The sequence below is a fragment of the Phalacrocorax aristotelis genome, chromosome 1 (genome assembly GCF_949628215.1).
Source record: "Phalacrocorax aristotelis chromosome 1, bGulAri2.1, whole genome shotgun sequence".
Taxonomy (NCBI): domain Eukaryota; kingdom Metazoa; phylum Chordata; class Aves; order Suliformes; family Phalacrocoracidae; genus Phalacrocorax; species Phalacrocorax aristotelis.
The window spans coordinates 184,221,552-184,246,425 of NC_134276.1; the positions used below are offsets into that span (position 1 = coordinate 184,221,552).

General features: G+C 39.8%; 1 long non-coding RNA gene across 1 annotated transcript in view; it reads right to left on the bottom strand.

Annotated features, from left to right (window-relative positions):
• Nucleotides 1-24,874, bottom strand: part of LOC142051650 (uncharacterized) — a 77,792-nt gene that overhangs the window by 37,940 nt on the left and 14,978 nt on the right. The window contains exon 2 of the long non-coding RNA XR_012658570.1: nt 16,093-16,187. This is a non-coding gene — a long non-coding RNA (uncharacterized LOC142051650). The remainder of the gene's footprint in view (nt 1-16,092; nt 16,188-24,874) is intronic.

Here is a 24,874-nt window from a genome sequence, read left to right on the forward strand (position 1 = left end):
TGCTTTCCTGGCCACTTCCAAGTGGAGAGCTAAGCATCATTTTTAGCTCCAGAGGTTTTTTCTTTGTGTTTTATTTGAATTCATTGCAGTGATAGAATTATTTTTCCTTTATTTTTAGTATCTGCTTTTGGTCAGACTTGCTGGCTTAGTACTTGCTGAGTGTAAAAAGTTTTCAGCATGAAGCATTAAAATAATGTTGTCTTTCTTGTGGCCTGGAATTGTAGCTATATTATCATCACTACAAATAATTTACAGAACATGCTTGTTCTCTGTATTATAAAACCATGTCCTGTCCACGATATACTTTTCTGTTGCAGATTTCATATACTGCAATTCAATATCCTAAAGTGGAAATTTCCAATTAATTAAGTCCTTTTCACATTAATTTATGGATACTCAAATTACTGCCACTTATTTGAAACTGTTACAAAATGGACTTTGATATTCTACAGACATTTGTAGAAAAGATGAAACTGATTTTGGCATTTTTCTCCATTTTTTTTACATTCTTTTAAGTAATAGGGTTTTTTCTGTATGTTTATTCCTCACTGAAACATAGCACTCTCCCTCTTTTTTTAAGAGCAGCATGCTACGTGTTACATGCGCTAATGAATTGGCATTTATAAAGCAGAATATATACCGTATCTAAGACGACTGCTGTGAAAATGCCTGAGTTGCTGCACTCTCTAAATAGAGCACAATTATGGCATACGGTTGGAGTGCTTTTATCTGTAATGCCACTGCTGGAAATTTAACTGTGTATGTGACCTGAATATTTAGAGCTCAATGGAAAATTCCATAAATGTAGTGTAGCTTCAGAGCACCTAACAGCTGCTACAAATATTATACCCATTATACACCATTGCCAAATGATACATATGAAGCTCCTTTCCCATCCTGGGTGTATAGTGTCACTTGTATCAATGCAGTATTTTAAAAGTCCCTTTGAAAAATGCAATGACTTTAGGTGCTAAGTAGCTTGCAGAATAATTCAGTGGTAGCTTTTCCTGTCTGTATATTCATACTCCTTCCTGGCTGTATGCAGTTAATGTTCAAACCCAAAAATGCAAGAAGAAACTATATCATATGTAGACCACACTTACTATGTGCTTTTATTTGCTTAGTTTGATATACATGCTAAAAGCCACTGCCTAGCTAAGCAAACACAAAAAGAGAGAAAGCAGCTCTTCACAGTCTTAGAAGGTTTCTTATTAGAGTGGGACAGAGCAGAGGTGTAATATATCCATGGATGCTCCCTTTCACTCTAACTTACTGCAGGAATACACTAAAACCCCACAGCATCGTTGCAGTAGGAACTGCAGAAACAACAAATAAGAAAGGTTAGAAGCACAAAAGAGACAGTTTGCGAAGCATTATGTTTGAAAAAGTGCAGACTGGATTCCTAACTGATGATTCTTCCTGCCTCCTACTTATAGTGTGGTTCCTCTTGCTTTTATGTTCTTGGAACATGTTAAAAGACTCTTTGCTGTAGAGAGGATAAAAGTGCTAAATGTGGTGCACCCAGCTGCCATTGACAACCTGCTGCCGTAGCACTGCACCGGCTGTGTAAAGGCACAGGGAAGGAGAGGAAGTGTTAGCTGACATCCACCTAGGTGTTCATGAGTGCCTGGCCCATTCTCAGTAACACAGAGGTGTCAAAGTTTGTGCAGAAGTAATGGCAGTCTACCTAAAACCAAGCTCTGTGTGGAAAAGTAATTTCTCTGTGGAGGGGTAGATTGGGTTTGCATGGCAAGGTTTGGGTAGTGGGGGGGCTACAGGGTTGGCTTCTGTGAGAAGCTGCTAGAAGCTTCCCCCATGTCCTATAGAGCCAATGCCAGCCGGCTCCAAGATGAACCAGCTGCTGGCCAAGGCTGAGCCCATCAGCAACAGTGGTAGAGCCCCTGGGATAACATATTCCCCTGCAGCCTATGATGAAGACCACAGTGAGGCAGGCTGTCCCCCTGCAACCCATGGAGATCAGCAGTGGAACAGATATCCACCTGCAGCCCTTGGAGGACCCCACGCTGGAGCAGGTGGATGCCCAAAGGAGGCTGTGACCCCATGGGAGGCCCACACAGGAGCAGGCTCCTGGCAGGACCTGTGGCCCTGTGGAAAGAGGAGCCCACGCTGGAGCAGGTTTGCTGGCAGGACTTGTGACCACATGGAGGACCCATGCTGGAGCAGTCTGTTCCTGAAGGGCTGCACCCATGGCAGGGATCCATACTGGAGCACCTGGAGCAGTTTGTGAAGAACTGCAGCTATGGGAAGGACTCACACTGGAGAAGTTCATGGAGGCCTGTCTCCCATGGAAGGGACCCCACGATGGAGCAGGGGAAGAGTGTGAGGAGTCCTCCTCTGAGGAGGAAGGAGAGGCAGAGACAATGTGTGATGAACTGACCACAACCCCCATTCCCCTTCCCCCCACGCCGCTGTGGGGGAGAAGGTGGAGAAAATCAGGAATGAAGTTAAGCCCAGAAAGAAGGGAGGGGTGGGGGAAGGTGTTTTTCAGATTTAGTTTTTATTTCTCATTATCCTACTCTGATTTGATTAGTAATAAATTAAGTTAAATTAATTTCCCCAAGTCAAGTCTGTTTTGCTCATGAGGGTAATTGGTGAGTGGTCTCTCCCTGTCCTTATCTTGACCCACAAGCCTTTTGTTATATTTTCGCTCCCCTGTCCAGCTAAGGAGGGGAGTCCTGGAGCAGCTTTGGTGGGCACCTGGAGTCCAGCCAGGGCCAACCCATCTCGAGGGGACACAGAAATGTTACAAATTCCATCCCTTTGCCCTCGGCTGAGCAGGACCAACACTGCCCACTTCAGTCCTGACAGTGCTTGTCCAGATTGGTTTCATGGTCTTCAATAGACACCACCATGTCTCGAGGCCATCTTATCCAGCACTACCCTGTCCGTGCCCTTATAAAATATTTTTTACTCCTAATGTCTAACTTGAATCTTTCTTACTGCAGTACATGCCCATCACTACTCGTCCTAAAGCAGCAGAAACAGAGAACAGATTATTCCCTTCCTCACTGCAATATTGCCTCTGCACATTGCTCCTCACAGTAACCCCTCGTTAGTATTAATAAGAATCACCTCCTCCATCCATGCAACAGCAGGAAGAGGATATTGAATGTGAGGCTCTGTCAGCAAAAATGGGAGACAGAGAAAGAGAGAAGAACTAACCAGCTGTCTAAATCAGGGCAATGGCAATCTGCCCCTCATAAATTGCACAGCAATCAGCATACTAGGACATGCAGAAGTAGAGCTAAGATTAATCCTTGCTTCTATAAGGGTGTTGCAATTCATGAGGATTTCCACAAGGAAACAGTCCTTGAGAACTCTCGAGCACATGAGACCCTTCTGAGGCTCAGCTTTAGGGAAGGCATTTATACAGGCCAGATTTGTTACAAGCACTTACAAGTGAACACTTTTAGGAAGATCTATCTTAGCCAAATCCTGTTAAATTAATAAGACTTTAAGGCAAACTCATGTTTAAAATAGATGATGAAAATTATTTTATTTATTGCTTTACAGTTTAATACTGTGACCAACTCAGATTGCAATAAGATTACATCAGATAATCACACCATTGAAGCCTCTGCTCTATTTTCCCTAACCCTGGCTTCTTTTGAATAATGCAGAGGCATCAGAGCAGGTTAATGTCACTGTCTGTCTCTGTTGTTGTAATATTTTGCATCTTCTCCAGGACTCCACCAAATTCTCTAACTGACCACAAATGTCAAGTTCCATTTCAAAGATCAGAATCACAACAAAGGTAGCATTTAGAGAGCACCGTCCCCCACAGCCCTGTCAAAATAATGTAGTCACATCCAAGCACCTTGTGGAGAACGGGTAATTCAGCCAAAGGTGAATTTGACCTCAAAAATTTTAATTGGCAGAAGATATAAATTTTCTGAGTCCTAAATGAGAAACATGTTTGCGGTTATGGCAGGGATGTTTAACCAAAAGGATTTGGGGGGAAAAATCGCTGTTTTTTAATATAGCAAATACTCTCTAGCACTGAAGACCCAAAATATGCCTGAGCCCCCCAGATATGATTTGTAATTGCCCTCATGCTCTCAGTAGCTTTCTCAGTTCTGTAAAGTGAATTACACAATGTCATTAAAACTAAAGCAATTCATCCAACTCGGTGAAGCCGCATGTAATTAAAATGCAGTGGTAATGCCTTCATGCAGGAACTTACTTGTTGTCATCCCTCCTTCAGGAGAGAAGAGTATGCTCACGTACTGACAGGGAGAAGCATTCACCTCATTGCACGCAGGACGTGCTGCTGGTGAAGTAGGGACTGAGAAGCAAGGCAAGGATCTGCTTTTTCCCATTACTCACACCACCCCTGAGGTGCTACAGGAAAAGAGCCCAAGTGCACCATGGTCGTGTGCCCCAGAGAAACCTTCAGCTGAATAAGCAAAGCTGGTAACTCTGTGCCCCACAGCACACCGGGTATGTACAAACCTCTCAAGGGGGCTCGCGGGCAGCTGGAAATCTGTCCAACCCTCCCGTGGTCCCAGGGGTGCAGAAAGCCTGGGCCAGGCCCCAGCATGGGCCTGGGAAGGAGGCATTGTGCCAGCCCCAGCTTTGGGTTAATGAAAACCTCAGTGGCTCCTGAGAGATTATTTGTACTCACTGGGATTGTAATTCAAAGGCCCAGATCTCTTCCAGTCCAAAACAGTTAGCGTCATCTGTCACATACTTATTTCTAATTTACAGTAGTAAAGTTACCCCTCATAGGACTTAAGTGAGTTTTCTAAATTTCACTATTAATTCTTTTACATAATAATAATTTTGAGACTAACTGTACTTGTTAACATAATTCATATGCAAAAAAGTTAAATATTTTCAGTGTCAGACATATTATTGCCTTTTTATCACACTATGTTAATGGCTACACTCTTGTGAAATTGAATACAAATCCTAATTTTATAGTGCAAAGTGTGTCAGAATTCACAGGCTTTCTTGGGATTAATACTTTGGCTTTACTTTTTATTTATGACCTAAACTTTTTCCAATATTGTACCCTGCTGATAACCTTTCTCCTGACGGAACCCTATTGGCTTCAGCCAGAGCCACTGGAAGTCACTGAAGAATCACAGAATCATGAAATAGTTTGGGTTGGAAAGAACCTTTAAATATCATCTAGTCCAACCCCTCTGTCACAGGCAGGGACACCTTTCACTAGACCAGTTTGCTCAAAGCCCTATCCAACCTGACCTTGAACACTTCCAGGGACAGGATATTCACAACTTCTCTGGGCAACCTGTTCCAGTGTCTCATCACCCTTACAGTAAATAATTCCTTCCATACATCTAATATAAATCTACTCTCTCTCAGTTTAAACCCATTAACACAATCAAAGCCAGAGACTCCAGAAACCTGACCCTCAGCAATGACACTGTCAGTTAGCTTTATCCTTCAGGAAAGCTGGACCACTGTCTTGCCAGTTCTCCCAGTCAAATTGCAAATCTCTGAAAAGCCCAGATCCTGGATTCGTGGGACAGGGAATGAAGCATTTTACAAGGAAAAAAAAAATTACAGGATTAGTGGTTGCGTATAAATATTTGGAAAACGGAAATTATGGTGGACTGAAATCCCACAGCACAGAAGAAAATTATTCAAATGTTATTTTATAGCCTTTCTGATTTAAAAACCTGAAAATTTTGCATCTCTCTGATTCGTGATACTTAACACAGGTAACAAATTCTAAAGCTGGGAATCTTTGTGTGCTTAATTCCAATGCCTTGTAAAGGGAATGCAATTGACAGCTGCCACAGTTGTATTTAGATTAGTACGCTTTAAGTGAAGGATTTACTTTCATTTGAGAGCAGAAACATAAAGTGTTGTCACATGCTGTGCTAATGGGATAAATCTGGGATTTCCACAGAACCTCCCATGCTTATCTCCCTGATGTCTGTTATAATGATGACCTCATCACAAAGAAAATCCTGTTATCTGAAACTGTTTTATCCCACACAACTGTCTGGGGTGAGGTTAGGAGGGAGGATGGCCGGCAAGAGCAGGAAGACACAAGGCACCCTGGCAATACAAAGCACATTACATACTGTTGGTCCAGCCCAGCCCAGCAATGACTACATGGCCATGGCAGCTCTTCAATAACTGATACGATAGGAGCTGGTGTCTCCCAGCAGTTCTTTCTTGCAGGTCCCAGTGACACTGAGTGGTGACACCTGCCAAGGTGACTCAAGCAGTATCCATGCTTGTGGCCAGGCTGGCAGCTGACACTCCTTGGACTGGTGCTGCTAGGTTTGACTCGGAGCAGGCAAGGAAGATGAGGGCACAGTTCTCTTGAGCTGTCGCCACAACCTCTTCACCCTGCGATAGCAGCTATGCCAGGTGGGGATTAGGATCCCAGCATTTTAGGCATTCCTGTAGAAAAGCAATCCCTGCACTAAGGAGCTTCCAGGCTAAATGTCCACCCTGTACGTAGAGAGCTTCATTCCTTAGGCCACCTGTCTCAAGCCTTTTCCCCACTTAAAAGCATCCATAGTCATTTAAAAGGATAAAAATTCAGTTCCATCTTCATTATCAGTTCCTTATTTCATGTCTCAAAATCCCACAGGAATAGTTATTGACCCGTGGAGGTTTTACTGTATCTTGTGATTTCTATTAATGTTACCTTGTATGAAATAAAACATGGAATTGAGACAGCAAAAAGCACAGGCAGCAGGGAGCAATTCTCTGTCCTGTGTATATGGTAAGAATAAACAGCAGATGTCAGCACTAATCCAGAACGTGAAATGTTCACATGGAATTTAATCAGAGCCCACTTCACTGTCTTCAAAATGCGTGTGCTCAGACTGTGAAGAAACTCATCAAAATCTCTGCTTGGAAACACAAATATATTTCTATTTAAAGAACCTTAGCAAATTTTAAGTATCACTTCTACATGAGTACTCCTAGCTAGCAACGGAGCACATCTGTATGGATAGGTTTTTGCCTTATCCTTGCACTAAAAGATCACCAGATCCATGCACTTACCTAAAAATGAAATTTGTTTTTAAAAAGTGGCTTCAGAAGAGATAGTAGTTTGGAAAAGGGCAAGTGCAAAGGTTCAAGAGGGACCTGTTGAGCAACAAGTAGGCCTCAAGCTGAAGGACAGAGGAGAATCAGAGGGCTTTTGGTGCAGTTGGCAGGTAGGGGCTGCAGCTCAACATTGCTTTGGGGTAGAACTGGATGGGGCAGGTGAGTGAAATGGGTGTAAGAACGTGGCTTCTGCAGCTGGGGGTAGAAGTAGACTCAGTATCTGCTGAACAAGATCTATAAACCAATGAAGATTTTCCTGGAAATAAAGCATAATTTAGCAGAACAAGTACATGCAAACCATGTGCATCTGCATGCTGAACTATATGAAGATGTGGGAATAGAAAACAGCATCCTCCCTGCCTGGTCACCACCACTCTGAGGTCAATGGATGCTAGATTATTCCTGGAGGACATGCAGCGTACATTAACACACCGCCTCTCCAGCCCTGGGAACTTTTTCAGCTCTTGAAAAAGAAGGCCAAACCAAAATTTAAAACATGCCACAGATTGCATGGACTTTTCCTGCCAACAAGAAGCACAGAGAAATTCCTCAGGGTTTTGACCTCTGTCATGGTTTATAGAGATACAAGAACATACTACCTACGATAGAGCCCCAGATCGCTCTTTCCAATATCTGTGGTGGGATCTCTCAAATCCTGCAGCAATCTGTCATCTGCAGCAAATCATCCCATATAAGACTGCCCTAAACAGGAATCTTTCAGCCAGGATTTTTCCCAAAATAGGAACAATTTTTATACCAATACATAGGAATGTGTGGTTTTATTCTGTTGGGGATTTTTTTCCTAGTTTTCTGAAGCATTTTCCATCAAAACCAAAAAATGGCAGGCTTAATGGCTTTATTATCTACAGCTATAGCTTGGTCTCCAAGGATCACATGTTCCTTAACTGTCATTGAATGGAAGAGGACAAGAAGTATATCCAGGGTCAATTATAAAAGTAAAAATAGCTTGGCTATTTAAAATCTTATTAGTTCTGGTTACAAAACCAAACCAACATCCATTTACATTATGAACTTAAAAGACTCAGATAGCTCCTCCTGAGCTAAGAGCTAAGTCTCAGGCTGAACAAACTGGCAAGATGCCCAGAGCCACCTTCAGCTTTTAGCAAACACCACCACCAGATTACACCCAACTGCCTCCCCTGTCATTCCACAATCTTTGTTCTCTGAACTCCTTTGCTTTATGCTATTTTTGTTAAAAAAGAAAAAAAAAACACAAAAACAACAAGAATAAGTAAGCTGTTTTTATTAACTAGTAAAACAATTTACTTTGATTCATCTTCTCTGACCAGAAGAACAGAAGAGGTCATCAGTCTTAACTTCTCTGACAGCACAGAGATGTCAAAACAAAATTAAGTGGTGGAAAAATTGTTGAGGGAGAAAGTGGAAAAAAACAAGACAAACAGAATGAAAGATAGTGAATCCCCTTTCTTAAAAGAGGGAAAAAGAAATACTGTTGAGCTGCCTTCCTGCTACTAGTTGATGCTCTGTCAGGTTGGAAACTTCATTTTTCATGTAGAATCAGAGACATTATGATACCTGAGAGGAGCTTCGGGCTTTTCATAAATTCAGAGTAAAATTAGAAAAGTAAACAAATTTTCCTGTGAATTAACAGTGCTTTGATCTCCACTTTTTACAATAACAAAGAAAATTGCCCTTTACACCATATACCTGAAATTAGTTGCACCATCTTTTTTTGCAGGATGCCTCAGTGCAGGATTACAGTCCTCTCTTGCCTTCACCTCTGAACTGCTCTCCCCAAGGTGTCTTTTCTCATCCTAAGTGGTGACTGGATCTTTTCCAAACAGAAGCACAGAAGACTGAAGTACCCATTTCAACACTCTTCATGCACACCAGATGCCTTTATGAGTAACCCCAAGGGATAAGGTGAGCTCTATACCACACTCTGGAGATGAGGAAATTCCAGTGTCTCCACAAGTAAAGTGAAATCGCACGATCTGTCTACCATAAATGTCCCACATCTAGACTTTAGATATAAAAAGATTTAACAAAAACACTTCAGCTGTTCTGTATTACCGCTCCAGCAATGACAAAACGAGAGCTGGATTGAGGCATATTGACTCTATAAGTGGTGCAAGTCTACTCTTTCAAATCCCCGCCAGCCAGAAGAAACTTTCAATAGCTGATGGGTGACCTTTCACTTAGCTCAGTGGCAGCAAGGTTAGCTCCAAACCAAACACAACATAACAACCTGACAACTCATACACAAAGGTGAGTTTTATGTCAGATTGAAACTTTTGTAAATACTGACAGTTGAGTGAAAAATAAAGATTTTATCCACTGAAGATGTCTAGGAAACTGGGAACCATTGAGGACAACAAAACAAATGCATAGTATGTAGAAAGTACTGTCTTACAGAATATGTTGATATCCAAAGCCATTTATTTTCCCCATCCATCAGCATCTTTCCTACCCTACCTGGACAAGACCTCAGCCAGCCCTTTCTCATCAGAGGTTCACCTCGTTCAGACACTGGGGGAACAAATAAACTGCATCATCTGTCAGTCGGGGGGTGGGGGCATTAAAAAAGGAGCAGAGCTGCTTATTATCAAAGTAGTGATGGCTTTGTGTCCCAAATCACTTTGGCCCCTCCACTCATTTCACATGAGGGCAAGCAGCAGCCAGAAGCCAGACCCCACAGAGCACTTCCTCCTGATGTACCTTCCTCTAAGACCTCCCAGGGAAAAGATGACAGACGTTCCTGGGCAACCAGTGCTTACAGAGACCTTCAGATGAAAGGACCCCAAAGTCTATCAGATGTTGCTGATAGCTCTCAAATAAAGAATATAAATGAATTTAAATATGCGAATGAAAACATTGCCTGATGGAATGTAACAAGGGAGTCACCTAATTTATTGAATGTAAAATTTATTAAATCTCCGTTTACTGCTTGCTTCCTGACACTGTTTTGGGCTACTGTGTTTGCTGTATTTGTATACAGCAAATACAGATATACAGAAGTATTCTGGGTAACACCTAAAGGGAACTTTCAAAAAACAGAGAGTTTATTAATGTACGGTTGTAATTTGTGTGCAAAAAAAGTGAGACTGGTAAAAAAATTTCAAACACTTCTATAAACAAGGCCATTCATGAAATGCTGAGTAAATTGGAAGTGGGTGGTTCTCAGCAATGCTGTCATACCCTCTGACCATTCGGTAGCTCCTTTGTGTGCCTTTTTTTCTTATCTGTGATCCAATCTGTCACAAGACCCTCCACATCCCTAAATATTACCTTTTATCTGTCCACTCTAGTCTAAAAGCAGATAAAATATTTATGTGTCACATAAATATATGCCACATGGCAGAGAGAGTGAATGTGATAATGAAGGCATGTGCAGTCACACAAAGACATGGCTTCATATTGAAAAAGATGCAACCTCCATCCACTTGCAGAGATACTATAATTTCTTGCTGTCACTTTACATGAGTAGTTTATCAGAAAAACACATTGACAGGATTGTGCCAACCAGCCTTTTTGGGAATGAACACAGACGTATTTTGGGGGTTTTCAGAACATTCATCTGGTTTTAAATACCACCAGTGGATCATACTGTAACAAAGGAGTCCTTAAGCAGCCCTTTCAGAAAAGCAGAATTTAGCTCATTCGTTCATTCGGAGGTGTGAAGCGGTAAAGATAATAGTGCTTTCTATCTAGTAAAGACTTTTATCATATCACGCTCTTTGTCACAGTGTTATCACTTATACTTCTTTTTAATAACAGATTGCTGCAAAGCCATGAGCAGCTCTTTAATGTTTTGTTTTATCCTTACTAGCACCCACTTTTTCAATGTCTTATCTAAAGATAGATTGATTCATTTCCACCCAACTACTGCTACAGAAAAATTCAGAATAGGACCTGGGAGCTTCATACACATTCAAGAATTTATTTTCACAACCTACCAGAGAGAAGGCAGCTATTATTGTCGCTATCTTTGTACTTGGATAATTTACACATTGAAGGACTGAAATCAGATTTACTCTAAATGCCTATTTAGGTGCCTATTTTAAGAAAATGAGGTTGTGAATGTTACAGCTCCAGATCTAAGCCCTGCTTTTGCAATAATCCCTAGTCAAGCACTTGGGATACAGATTCCAGGTCTCTCCTGTGTCCCTGTTATTGTGTCCCTCTACTCCTGAGCCCATGAAAAGCCATCCTTTGCTGCAGGATGCCACTGCTTCAACAAATCTTGTTCAGATCCTCTCTGCCCTTCTACTCCTTTTGTAATGTTTTATACCCAGCCATCAGAATAGCCTTTGGGCAGTAGGGCATTGGGATTTGGATTGTTCACAGCTCAGTAGAGAGCCAGCTAAGTAGGGATCTGAACTCAAATTTCTCACTCCTTATAAAGTCATTACAGCAAAAAAAGAGCAACCACCATCTCCATCAGTACTTGGATTTACTCTAATTTTGAAGGAAACTTGGTTTTGTCAGACAGAGTAAGTTTGAGAAGTTACTTGCACAGAGTCTCACTTCATTTCCGGACCCAAAATGCTCTCAGAAAAAGGGGTAGGTGCTGAATTACTCTGCATAGAATATTATGGGCACAGCCAGGAAGAGGACTATGGACACCCAGAGATCCAAACCATTCAGGAGGCTCCTACTGAAGCTGAGTGTACCTAAGGTTGGGTGAAGAATCTGAACCATGTTCTGCATGTAGACAGAGTCCCACTTTCCTCTCTTACATCCTTGGTTGGACTTAATCACACAGCATGAAACATAATCACAGTGCTTTTAATTAAAGGGTTATCTATAATTCTCTTTCCCTTAAATTTGGAAATGTTTGTTTATTTATGGTATCAGAAAACATTTAAAGATATCTTCCTTGTCATTGTTTTATTAAGCAATACCTTGAACTCTAATAGCATCTTCAACACAAGAGTCAAGTGAATGGTAACTACAGAATCTCTGTCATGGAGAATTACAGAATTATTTTTGTTCCAAATAAAATGAGCTCTGAAATTATTAAAAATGAGCATTGGTTCAGTTCACAAAGAAAAAAATGTTATTGGGTTGAGCCAGAAATTAATCATAAAACAAAAAAAAAAAACAACCTGGGAAATTAGTTTGAAAACCTGACACTCCCCTTTCCAGGACAGTCATATATTTTGCGGTTCTCCTACATCCGTGTGACTCATGCAATGCTGTGCGTAGCTTGGTCAGAGCAGCACATCTCCTGCTTCTTTTGAAAAGGACCTGAGCTTTAGAGCAAGAGTTTGAGTTGCAGCTGACACACACGCTTAAAACTGTCAAAGAAAACTCCCAGCACTAGTGTTACAAGTAGAAATATTCTGTCTCAGGTTTGAAAAGAACCCATGTTTTACTAAGGAATAATTTTGACAAAAAAAAAAAAAAAAAAAAAAAAAAAACCAACCAAACCACACACGTAGTAACCTGTTAACAATTTCTTATGGTCTTAGTAACCTCTTTACAAACACCAATAAAAATTTTCACATTTTCCATGCAGAGAAATTGAGGAGTGAGACTTTTGGTAAGAGCCATATAATAACTCTGGGTTAGAGTAGAGTATCTTGCTCCCAGGATTAACTGTCTTCTGTTTCTCTAACTATTTCCAATATATTTCCTACCCTGGGCATTTTAATGTGCTTATTATTTACCTCATTTCCTGGTGACTTCTCTATTCTTTAATCTCCTTACTTCAGTCTTGCTCTGATCCTCTCAGCTGCATCTCTGCCCTACTGCTGCATATTTTATGTACCTTTTTTTATTAATTCCCTCCTTGGGTCTCCCCTTCTCAGTACCTCACAGAGCTCTCTTCCTCCAAGCCCCTCATTTTCCCCTCCATCCTACTATTCCCTGTTTTGCTCCATCTATTCATATATATTCCAGGACATCTTTGTGCAGGCCATCTTCCAGGCCATCTTTTGGATCTTTATGGCACAGCAAGATTAGGTGAGATGGTCTCAGCAGAGCCAGTTGTGATGCCAGAACAAGACCTCCACATCTCACAAAATGCCCACTTTGCTCACCCAGAAATAGCAGTAGCTGTCAGAGGATCCCCCTTTCTCACAGGAGTGATGTGTCCTCTGTAAAATTCAATCTGAAGCCACAGGTGGTGCTCTGGCAGCAGATATCAGAGGCAGTCAGCTGCAGCTTTGGATGCTTGACCACTCCTGAAACATGCCAAAGAGCTTCTCCTTTTTCACAGATCTCTCTGCAGGGACCCTGGTTATGGCATCCCCCTCCCCCAGCTCTGACAGGACCACTGTCCCTGTACTGTTTATACATCAACAGCAAAACCAGAAAATCATGATACACCACTTAGCCTATCAAGTAGACCTACCTCATTCCAGTTGTTAACATGTCCAAGTTTTCCTTCCTACTTCTTACAAATGCATACTTCTGGTTCTTATAAAAATATAATACTTTTCTTTGCAGAAGCTCACTAATCCATACCATGCCTGGGCCTAATCCAGTATACCTAAATTCTACTGAAGTTAAGACATAAGCCCAACACTGCTGAGGGATTTAGATAAAAATCCAGCCTGGCTTGGCCAGAAAACCTGCTCAGCTCTACCATCTCCTACTTCTGCACCAACACAGGCAGTGAGACACAAACAGCCTGCAAGCCCTTCCCCGTGAACCCAATGACCCCATCACAACACAGCATCCCTGTCTTTTTCATAACAGGTAGCCAGTGCCACCATTTGTCCAAAAAGTGTGAAACAAACCATGAAGACCTCCAAGAGGGGCATTACCTCCAGGTTTCCTCTATCTACTGACCAAGCTGGGGAATAGTCTGTGGCTGAGAGCACTCCCCTGCTCCTGCCCCACAGCCAGCTGAGGCCATAGGGCTGATGCGCATGTTCAGTGTCCCCATGTCCATGAGTGTGTGCTGGGGCTGTCCCTCACAAGGGTGGAGATGGGCTGACAGCTCTCAACTCACTGCTGCTTCCTTGCCCTGGGACATGGGGGACAGCCACAACACCACAACTACTCTTTTATAATTAATAACACATTGACCTGCTGTTTTCCTATTCTTTTACACATGATGGCCACAAAATTGGCCTGTAGCCTCAGTAATGCTGTAAGATGTTATAACTTAGCTATCGTGTTACTTCTGATGTTACTTCTGATTATTCTATCACATTCTGATGAAATAGGTAAAACTACACCCCCAGTTCAGAAGCAACTGAAATCTATCCCATGCCAATAATGTAGGTAGTACTTTAGTACTTAGTTATAAAGGAAATTAAACATTACGGGGAAAATAATATTTTAAGTACCCAGATAGAGAAAACAAGAATGTTTAATGTATCTGCTTCCCCAGAAATAACAGCAACATGTATATTTTAAATATAGTCAGGATATAATTTTAAATATAGTCAGGATATAAGCAAGGTCTCAAGGGGACACTGTTTTTAGCTGTGCTGATGCTTTGCATGACTGATGATTTTAATATTTTGTTGCTTCTAATGTTTATACCCCTTTCTGTTTGTTTTGGGGCATTCCAGAGAGGGGATTTGTACCCATTTAAAAATGCTTTGAAAATCAAGAATACTGGCCTAGAATTTCTTGGAAAGAACTCAGCCGTGCCTTGTAGAAAGGAACAGCTTTGAGGTATTTGAGGAAGTGTTCCTGCTGAGCTGGCATTTTACAGTTTGTTTCTGTCCAAACCGAACTGCTCGCACTGATTCATTAGCAAAGGAAACGTCTGCTCTCTGCCAGATCACACTTGCCTACGCCAAGCTAGTTTAGCCAGGCACCACCAGTTCCTGTACATGGCACGTGCATAACCTCTCCAACATGGTCACAGATTAAAGCCTATGGCAAAGAAGTACTGGGAATGGTTTTGCCTTTAAAAAGATGACCTGAATGTACAGAAACATTTGCTAGGGTTGTACCAAAGTCCAAAAATTCTCAGCAACGAAATCTGCAGTTTGCATGATAAACATGCCAAAACCTATGTTTGATTAAGCAATATAAAAATATCTATTTCTGCACCAAACATACAAAGTTTGTTTTGGTCAGATATAAAGCTGTCTTTGTGCTAAATGAACACTCTTTCTAATGTGAAACTCCTGGCTCCTTTTCCATTGTTTTGTGACACCCCTGACTGCCATCCTCCATCTTCAGCATATTCATCGGCAGCACCTGCCCACTGTTTACAAGAGCTTCTATTCCACGTAAAAGCTTTGACCTCTTCCCCCACCCTTGGGCGAAGGAGGTGATGTCTGTCGGGCCGTCTTAACACACGAGATTTTCCTGTTTTGTAAAAGGTTATCCTTCTACTGTAGCTGGACCTGAAAAGGGAGAAACCAAACCTCCACCTAGCAATGTGGTTCTTAACTTTAAAATTTACCATCAGGGTCCAAATTTCCTGCTAGCTGCCCTGCAGGCTGCGTATGAGATTTCCTTTCTCTAAAACAATAGCTTATTTTCTAATGGCCTCGCCACTCTGTTCTTAGTATTTTTTAAAAAGATGAGATGTAAGCGTGTCTATAAAAGGAAGGAAACCTGTTCTCTCTGAGAATATCACTGGTGTTACAGAAGAATTCTAGAATACCTTGGCCTTTAAAAGGATGTGTTTTTCAGGAATTAAAAGTGAGAGTAGGATCACCAATGGGAGTGATGGGGAACATACAGAAAGACACCACATCCCCTCCCAGCGAGGCAGAGCCCCAGCGCTGTGCTGGGCAATGTTTCTGTGGGGCTGCCGTCTGCAGCAAAGGGCTGTCTTCCCATTGCAGTAACTCTTCCTGAATATGAATCTGTCCCCTTTCTTGCTGCCTTTGAGCTGTTTAAACTAACACCTTTTACCTCACATTGGAGTGGGATAACATATTGGAGGAAAAATATTGAGGACTGAATATTATCTGATAGTCTAAACTAGGAAGTGTTAGAACCTCTTTGGTATAAAAACATGGTAGGAACACTGGACGTCCACATTGACTTATACTCACCAAACTCACTTTTGATTTTTTAATATGGTTTACACAGGAGGCTCACCTTAAATCATCTGAGTTCACTACACACCTTTTTTGCATCTCTGGAATTATAACTGTTCCTGCATAAGCAAACTGGATGAGACTGCATATGAGAGGGCACAGAAGTCCATGGTCAGTTTCTTCCTAGAGCAAGGAAACAAGCCATTTGAATAGACCAGACACATCTGAAACTAATTTTCTGTCTTATCTCCCAAGACTAAAGAGCTTTTGTTGGTCTAGTGTTTGTTTGCAAAATTATGTTATATTATCCTCTTAAATGTGTGCATAAGATAGATGCACGCTTCAGTATCTCAGTGATACAGGACTGCTTGATGTAGGGGCAAGTTGTTATTTAGCCAAGCGTTAGAGACATGTGAGGAGCTGATGCCTGCCTCTAAACCTGAGGTGTACCATGGCAAACAAGGGGCAAAAAAGACACAGGACTGTGTAGCTCCACACTTAGTATGACAGGAGAAGACTTCGAATTCCTGTTCTGACGCCTAGCACCATTTCTGCATTCTGCATTAAACCATCATCAGCTAAAATAAAGAAACAAGTCATGGGAAGGGAAGCTTGATTCAAGGCAGGCCCTCTGTCCCTGGGGGCAGGGAAGTTTTCCTATGTGTCCTTGCTTCCGCTCTGCTTCCTGGGAAGCCTATGAGCCTAACCAGCAACATGGCTCCACTCAGGGAGACAAGTGAGAGACCAAGAAAAGGAGTAGCTGTCAACATTCAGCCTATGGTATCTAAAGTCCAAATACGATGATGCAGAGAGCCTCTACATTTGATTTCTTTTGTAAAGTTATGGATAGCTGAGGTTTTCCAAAAACTGATGGGTTTTTTAAACATTTCTAAATAGACTTCAGGGTAAAAGCAGACAACTTTCAGGACAATCCAGGCTTGACTCCCTCCCTCCCAGCATCTAGAGGGAGGATATCTAGACTATCGTATTTCAAGACTGCCTGTATGTGGCAACACAGTACTGTACTATTTGCTCAATTAATCACTTAACACAGAGACAGACTCAAGGCAATATCTTTGGCAATATTTACAAGGTCTTCTGGAGGCAGACCTCAGTTTGCTTTTCAAGTATTTTGAATGAAACGAAAGCTGTGTGGGTGCGTTTAATGGACATTTGTCAAACTTGATAGTTTATTAGCTTGGGCCACACAGCTCCTGTTGGACTCATGGCATGAGCAAAGCAAGGGAACATCTCCCTGCAGAAGCCCATTTAGACATACACTCCCATTTATTGCTCTGACTGTGAAGAAGTCGTTGGCTTCATAACTTACGTTAATAAAAATTTGAAAAATTTATCCTTTATATGAACAAAGGAAGCTCTATAAGCTCATCTGGCCAGAGGGCTAAACATACTTACTGAATTATTATCTTCTCCATCAGGCTATATGGATTTTCTAAAAATAGGTCCATTGCAAAATCTGGAAGTTTAAGAATTTATTTGAGCCACAAAAGGTAGTGGATGTAACTAGCTGAAGAAATAAGGAGCATAATGAAAGGCAGCTTCACCAAAGAGCAAGTCACTTTTTGAGGAAAATTTGAAATAGCTGGTATAATTTAAAAACAGATGGGACATGAAGCTTTAAAAACAAATTTTACTCTTTCTGCCTCATGACTCCAAGGTGCTGCCAAATTGAATGAGTAGATGGCAGTTGAAGTAATAACGGACATTTTCACTTGCTCTTTCCTTTCATACATATATACACACATATATACAGAGAAAGAGAAAAAGAGATATGATTCATGAGAATGGAATTTGAATGAAAGAATTGTTGGGCATTTACTTTTCTATTTTACTCTCTAAGGTCTTCAGTTCTAAGAAGCAAGTCAGCCCAGTTTTGTTCCTTGACACATCAAGAAATTTTGATTAACCTTGAATTGAATAGAACTTAAGGATGAATGACGGGGTTTAACTGATTATTAAAATCATACTTATCTCTTAAACACTATTGGTTACAAAGCAGGATCTAGATAAGACATTAAGTAATTTCAAGTACTTAAAATGCAAGCAACATGCGTAACTCCTCAATGACAATATGTATCTCCATTTGCTAAAGCTCCTTCCTCCTTCTGTGGGCATCGGGATGCCCACACTCCTTACATGAAAGCACAGGAGTCACAGAATAACAGAATCACAGAACGGTAGGGGTTGGAAGGGACCTCTGGAGATCATCTTGTCCAACCCCACTGCTTGAGCAGGGACACCTAGAGCAGAGTCCCAAAGATAAAAGAAAAGAAAACTAATGCTCATCCATGTATATGCTAGTGAACGTGGTGGAAGATTTTAAAAGAACAGCATATTAACATTTCCTGGACAGAAAATGTTTGGTACCTGGCACTTTCAAACATGAAAGTATGAATTTACAGGCATTGAAAGAAATAAACTACTCTTTATACAATTTTTAAATAAGTGGCTTTATAACACACACCAACATTTTGCAGCAGTTAAGTCCCAGCCATTGGTTCCCTGAGGAATTAGGTTATCAGGTCTCCATCGTGATTTACAATATTAGGTCTTCAAATGCTCTCTGTGATGCCTTATCTGCTGTGAAGTTGATATCTTGCATTTTCTCACTCAGTTTTCTTTCTTCTTGCAATAAGAGAAGGTGGCTAAATTTTAAGGTCTTTTAAAGGTCCCTTCCAACCCAAGCCATTTTAGGATTCTATGATTCTATGATTTATTCATGGCAACATCCACATGCAGAAAATTTTTGATCTGTTTTATGGTAAGGAATAAAGAAATAATTTTGTTTCTAATGAAACAAAAATTTGTTTTATGTGGAAACACTTTATAAGTTTCAGCTCTTCAATGAGTATTGGAAATCTGCTTATACCTAGTTGAAATCTCTTTGAAATTATTGTAATTGATATTTTTCTCTGCAATTTCAGGTGTCAACAAAATGCAGTTTTTCAAATAATCACTGAAAAAGTAGGATCTTAAAACAGTGTTTAGGAAATAATTTTTAAACACCAAACATAGTAAGTTATAGAAAATTCATAAACTGCAACTAAACTAATTTCACCAACTACATTGCAAACAATAAAGAGTTTGAATAGCTCTATAAGGAAATAAATCTACCTTGGGTAAAATTTTGCAGATATAGAGTCAGGTTTTAAGTAATGTTTCTTTTCCTTATGCAATTTACAATGTAACATCTTATTATAATGAGAAATTGAAACTCCCTTGAAATATCCTCTGTTCCTTTGATGTCAGCTTATAATTTCCTTTACTTATGGGTATATTCTTAATCCTATTTTAATATCTTTTTAAACTTGGTATTATCTGTACTGTACCATGCCCCTGACCCAAGGAAGTGCTAATCAAGTATGTGTTTACACACTTTCCCAAAGAAATATTTTTGAACTGCAAACTAAAATCTGAACTCCACATATAAATTGAATGTTTAAATTTTTTTCAGCGTCAGTGCCTGAATCAGCTTTTTCAACTCCAAAATTCCAAAGGTTTCTTTAACTGCAATAATCAGGGATAATTATAATTTAACTATGTTTTATGTATTTTAATTTCTTCCCACTCTGAGTATCATAATTTTAACATTGACAAGTAAAATAGGTCATCTCATATTTCACAATAAAATAAAGCCTGAATAACCATGGTCAAGGTAACTGTTGCTGATTAATTTAACAGACATGTCTCTGGATTTTAAATATCAGCCATTAATTGCAACAAAACTTTTATGATCCCTTTGGCCAACAACTATGAGTTAATGACAACCACAAGGTAGGGCAGGTATTCAAGTCCATGAGGTCATGTCCTTTACTTCTGAACCTGTTTGCATTTTGTTCTTTAGCAAGCCAAGGCAGATTGTTTGCAATGAAGTGTTGTACCAAGCTCAACTCAGAGAAAGCATAACCAGAAACAATGTTAAATTTTCACCGAATAGATTCCTTTTTTTCCTACCTGGTAGATGGAGACTCTTGCATGTTAGTGCTTTCCGCATATCGGTCCCATGTAGTCTATGGCAACTCAGCCAGGCTAGATGTTTGAATTGCGTGAGGTTATTTAGCTCTTCCTTGACATTGCTGTAACACTTTGGCCAATTTTGAAATTAATTAATTGTTTCAAAATTAAAAGTTGTAATATTTTCCTTTTGAAATTTGCTAAATAAATACTGCAATTTTCAGGGTATTTTTAGGCTCCAAACCTTTGCCGAACTGGACATCAACGTATGATTAGTTTCAGCCGATCTCATATAGCATTTTCTTATCACACTGGATCAAATACTGATTTGTCTGTGGGCTCAGAGAAGGACTACAACCTCCTTAAGAGCTATAGGCTGCTTCCCAGAAGTGAAAACAGCTAAAATGTCACTCCAGTGGTTACATCTAACCTTTCCCTCTCCTGTGCTTTATCCTTTGTGCCATATTTCCAGAGCTCTCCATAACAGGGAAGAATATGGACATGGCACACTGTTGAAAATGGAGTTTTGAAAAGAAAAAAATTAAAAGCCTACCAAACCAATAATGAATTTGGGCTCTTTATTTTCTTATATTCCTTATGGATTGCAGTTCAGGCAGAACTAGTCAGTCCCAGCCCCCACTAACATCAGGCTGTCCAATACTTCCCATTTTTGACCTGTGATGTAAGTGCCTTATAACCTTGTCCAATTTTATTTGGGCTGGATTTTTCCATGATAGATAACAAGCTAAGGCAAACACTTTATATGCCTACACATAATTTTCATGCTTCAAGTATTAATGAATGATCAATATTAAAAAAAAAGATGTGACCTGGTAAATCTCTTCAGGTTTTGAAATAAAATCTTGAGCTTTGGCAGTGGGTTCCTTGAGGTGGAGGAACTACTTTCCAGGCCTGGCCAAACAAAAACTTCTGAAAAAATCTTAGTGGGCACAGCAAGAGAGAAGAGGGAAAGATCATTAAAGATTGTGCATTCTTGTAAAAGGGACACGACCTGAGAATTCACTGGCAGTCTTGATTCTTGCATTTCTATATCCTTCGAGTGCTTGAACTCACAGCCTTAAAATTCTGTTAAGGGAGACCTGTGTATGTAGGTTGTTATGTGTATTTCACTATTATTTTATAATCTTTAAAAAGAGATCAAGAATAGAAGGCTGCATGAACTCAGAAAATATCAATAAGTGGATATGAACACATAAAAGTGATATGAGCAAAACAAGCAAGATGGTTCTGCTTATTTAATCAACTTAGTTTCAGAGAGGCTTCATTGTGAAATAGGTTGTCCAAAATAATATTCTGCCTTAATCTTGGAACTTTTCCACTAGAAATTAGTATTAAACATATACAAAATAATATAGCTTAGGTAAAATATGTTACACCAAGTCCTTTCCTAGAAAAAATTTACTTATGCTGAATCCAGCCACTAATTACCACAATTATATGCAAAGCACGACAAATAATTTTACTTTTAATCATTAAGTCCTGTGGAGACTCCATTTTACTTCATGAAGAAATGCTTTTAATTTGAAGTGTTTCGTACTGCATTTACCCTAAATATAACCCAACTCAAATTCAGTTCCTGCTTAAACTTTGTAACATTATTTTTTAATTAGAGCTAGCTTATTAACAGAGAAAATATGAACTAGAGCAATATTACTATCAGCATTTGAAATTTTAGAATAGCATTTATATATACTTTTTACATATATTATATAATATATACATATTTGAAGAAGGATAATGCTCTGATAATGTTCCGAACATCCTGCAGTTTATTCTGATTTTTCTCTACTCTACCTCCAGTTCCTGCCAGTGCCAGTATGCTGATAAGACAGTGAATCTTTCTTCAACCTGAAACAGGAATGTTACAGTCTTGATTTTACTTTGTGATTTCTTTCTGAGTTTCTACCTGTTTTCAAAGTCTAATTAAAAAAAAAATAAAATATATATATATATACGTGTAACAAGGCATTGTAGTTGGTAGGATAATTACCTGAGGCAGATGAGAAAAGTAGACACATCCTGCTTATGTCTCTGTTAGTCAATTCTTACCAGACCATTTGCAATTTATTTACAAAGTCTGCATAACTTTTAGGGGGCTGGGGGCTAAGTGGTTGACTTTGGGGGTTTGGCCATTATAAAATATTGGCCACCAGAATCTGAGAAATTTTTTAGATAACATTGCCTAATTTTACTCTGATTTGTTTCCCATGCTCATACAGAAAAATAGAACTACTTCATTGCCTTTAGATTGATATTTTCTGGAAGGGCACTATAATTGCCCTCCCTTGATTTGTAACACCAATAACCTTGTCATTTATCTTATGGTTTTCCACCTTCCAGCTCAAGCAAGTATTAGTAACTACAGTAGAGATTTTAATAGAGGCTCAGTAATCCTGCCTCCCTACCCCAGGGTCCCCCCAGCAGCATCTCGCTCACTGGCTAGCACATCTCTGTGAATACACTAGTACTTTGCAAAGGCACCAAAAACTGCCTTTAAATGGTAAAAAACCCTTCTCAGGCCTCCAGCTCAGACCACTTTAGGTGCTTGACCCAGTCTTCTGGTAATATATGAAGGGGAGTTTGCTGGCTATGGACTTTTGGCTAAGGCTGCCTGAGACATTCAGGAGTCTGAGTGTTTACACAGGGTGGGTTTTTTTACTAACCTAATAGCATGTCTGTCCCTTAATAACATTTTATATTACTTTTCAAATTAGCATCAAGTTCAGGACAGGTCACATCTTATTTAACACACACTGAAACTAGAATAAATTAACACAGATACTTCTTACTCTATTCTAGACTAAGATTAAGATCTCCGCTTTTAAAATACAGTCATCAGTCTCTTGATATTATATTGTTCCAGACCATTTAAGCTGTATAGTTCCTTCAGAAAATGATATTTCTGAATGCCTAACAAAACATTCCTGGAACAAGAAGTCATTCCACATTTCACCCTTCCAGCCTTAGAAATCAACTGTGCTTGTTGCATGTGTGTTTTATTTTGTTTGGCTCATTGTTTCCCTTAGTTTAGAGATCAAAAACTGAATCTGTACTGTAAAAATAAGGCCTGTGTGGGTTGAAAGGGAAAAAAGGGGAGAGGAGGGGAAATGTTTCATCGTATATAGGTTGTATCTAACAGCTTTATTAATGGTGTGCTTCAGATGCTTTGCATTAAAACTTAATACAAAGAATGCTCAGTGAGTGCCAAAATCAACTGCACTGTTGGATAAATGGTATCACTACATCCAAGTTCTGATTTATTCTGACATAAAATTGCTTTCTTGCAATTAAAGGTTCATTATTCCACCCTAAGACGTAAGTAAACACTGATAATAAGGATTTAAATTATCATAATTGTTTGTATAAATTCTATGATCAATTTTTATTTTCCTAGTTTTATGCTTCTAACAGCTATTACATAGTCCTATTAATACTGATAATTGCCACAGGCATACATTAAATACTCTATTTTTGTCTCATCCCAGTATCAGCCTGAACTTACATACCGCCTGGCTGCCTTCTACAATCTGCTCCACCATTTTCTTATTGCGCATTTTTTCTTGTTGTGTCTACCCATCTCTTTTCCTTTTCCCACAATGTCATGTTACCCTCTCGCTTGTCCTGTAGATAACATATAGTTTTACAGAGAAAAACACAAGTGAGCTGAAAGGAAGGACTGAGGAAGGAAAGGAGAGGGAGCTAAGAGACTCCTGAAGAAAAAGACATGCTGATTTTCCAAGTGCAGGGTGATGACATAGCTGCTGGAACACATCGGCTCAGAACACTGCAACGATTTCTTATGTACTTCTGTTGTATTACCACACACCAGTAACCTCAAAAAATTTTCCCCTTTCTAAAAATTTCCATTTGAACACTGTCTGAAGGTAAATTGTCCTGGAAGGTTTGAGCAAAAGAAAGTGGTAGCTTTTTATGTGGGCTGAGTGTAATGAAGCCATGCTTTCCCAAAAATAAATTACTTTTAAAGTGCCAAAAGACTTAAACTCTTCCTAATTGAGTTATTTTTCTGTGATTTTGTATTTTAAAGAGATAAATAAACACAAAAGTAAACCTGGAAATACTACTTAATCCAATGAGCAAAGTGTAATAGGTATTTACCCATTAAGAAATCAAGAGGCAGAAAATGCCAAAGGTTGCAAGCATAACCTTAATTCAATGAATCTTTTTTCTAGCAATAGCTATTGGTTGTTTGGTCAAAATAAACGATGCTGTTCCCTACCTCATGTTTACTGAGCTAACGCACAGCCCAAGCAGAAGTCACATGGGTTGACTGTTCAGAGATGGCCCCCTCCCATCGCACGGCCTGGAGCAATAGCTCAGCTTTGGCCATGGGACAGATTAACATTTTCTGTACTAACATGCCACTCTCTTACTGAAGCAACCGAATATAGGACTTTATGGAATTTAGTATACTGATATATAAAATTTAGAGTTGCATGCAGAACATAGGACTTTACCTGCTTTTTGTTAATTGTTAACCATCACAATGTGATTGTTAGTAGGGATTGTCACAACATTCACGCCTGCAGGTACAATCCTTGCTAAAAATATTCTTCTGTGTGGAGAGATCACTCCATAAATCTCACCATTTATTTGCTGCTGTTTTCTGTATGCAATATGTATTCATATTGTTTAAAAACCCTTATCTCCTCTAGATTATACGTACATGAAATAAAGAGCAGTAATTGAGTGCATATTGCCTGTCTTCCCAAAGTGCATTTCACCTGTGTGATGGCCATAGCTAAGAAGTCAAGAAGTGCCATAATCCGTTGTCCATGTGTCCTTTAAACTGTTGTTCTGCATATTCTGAGGTAAGTAATAGTATGCATTATCTAATTAAATGAACACACACTGAT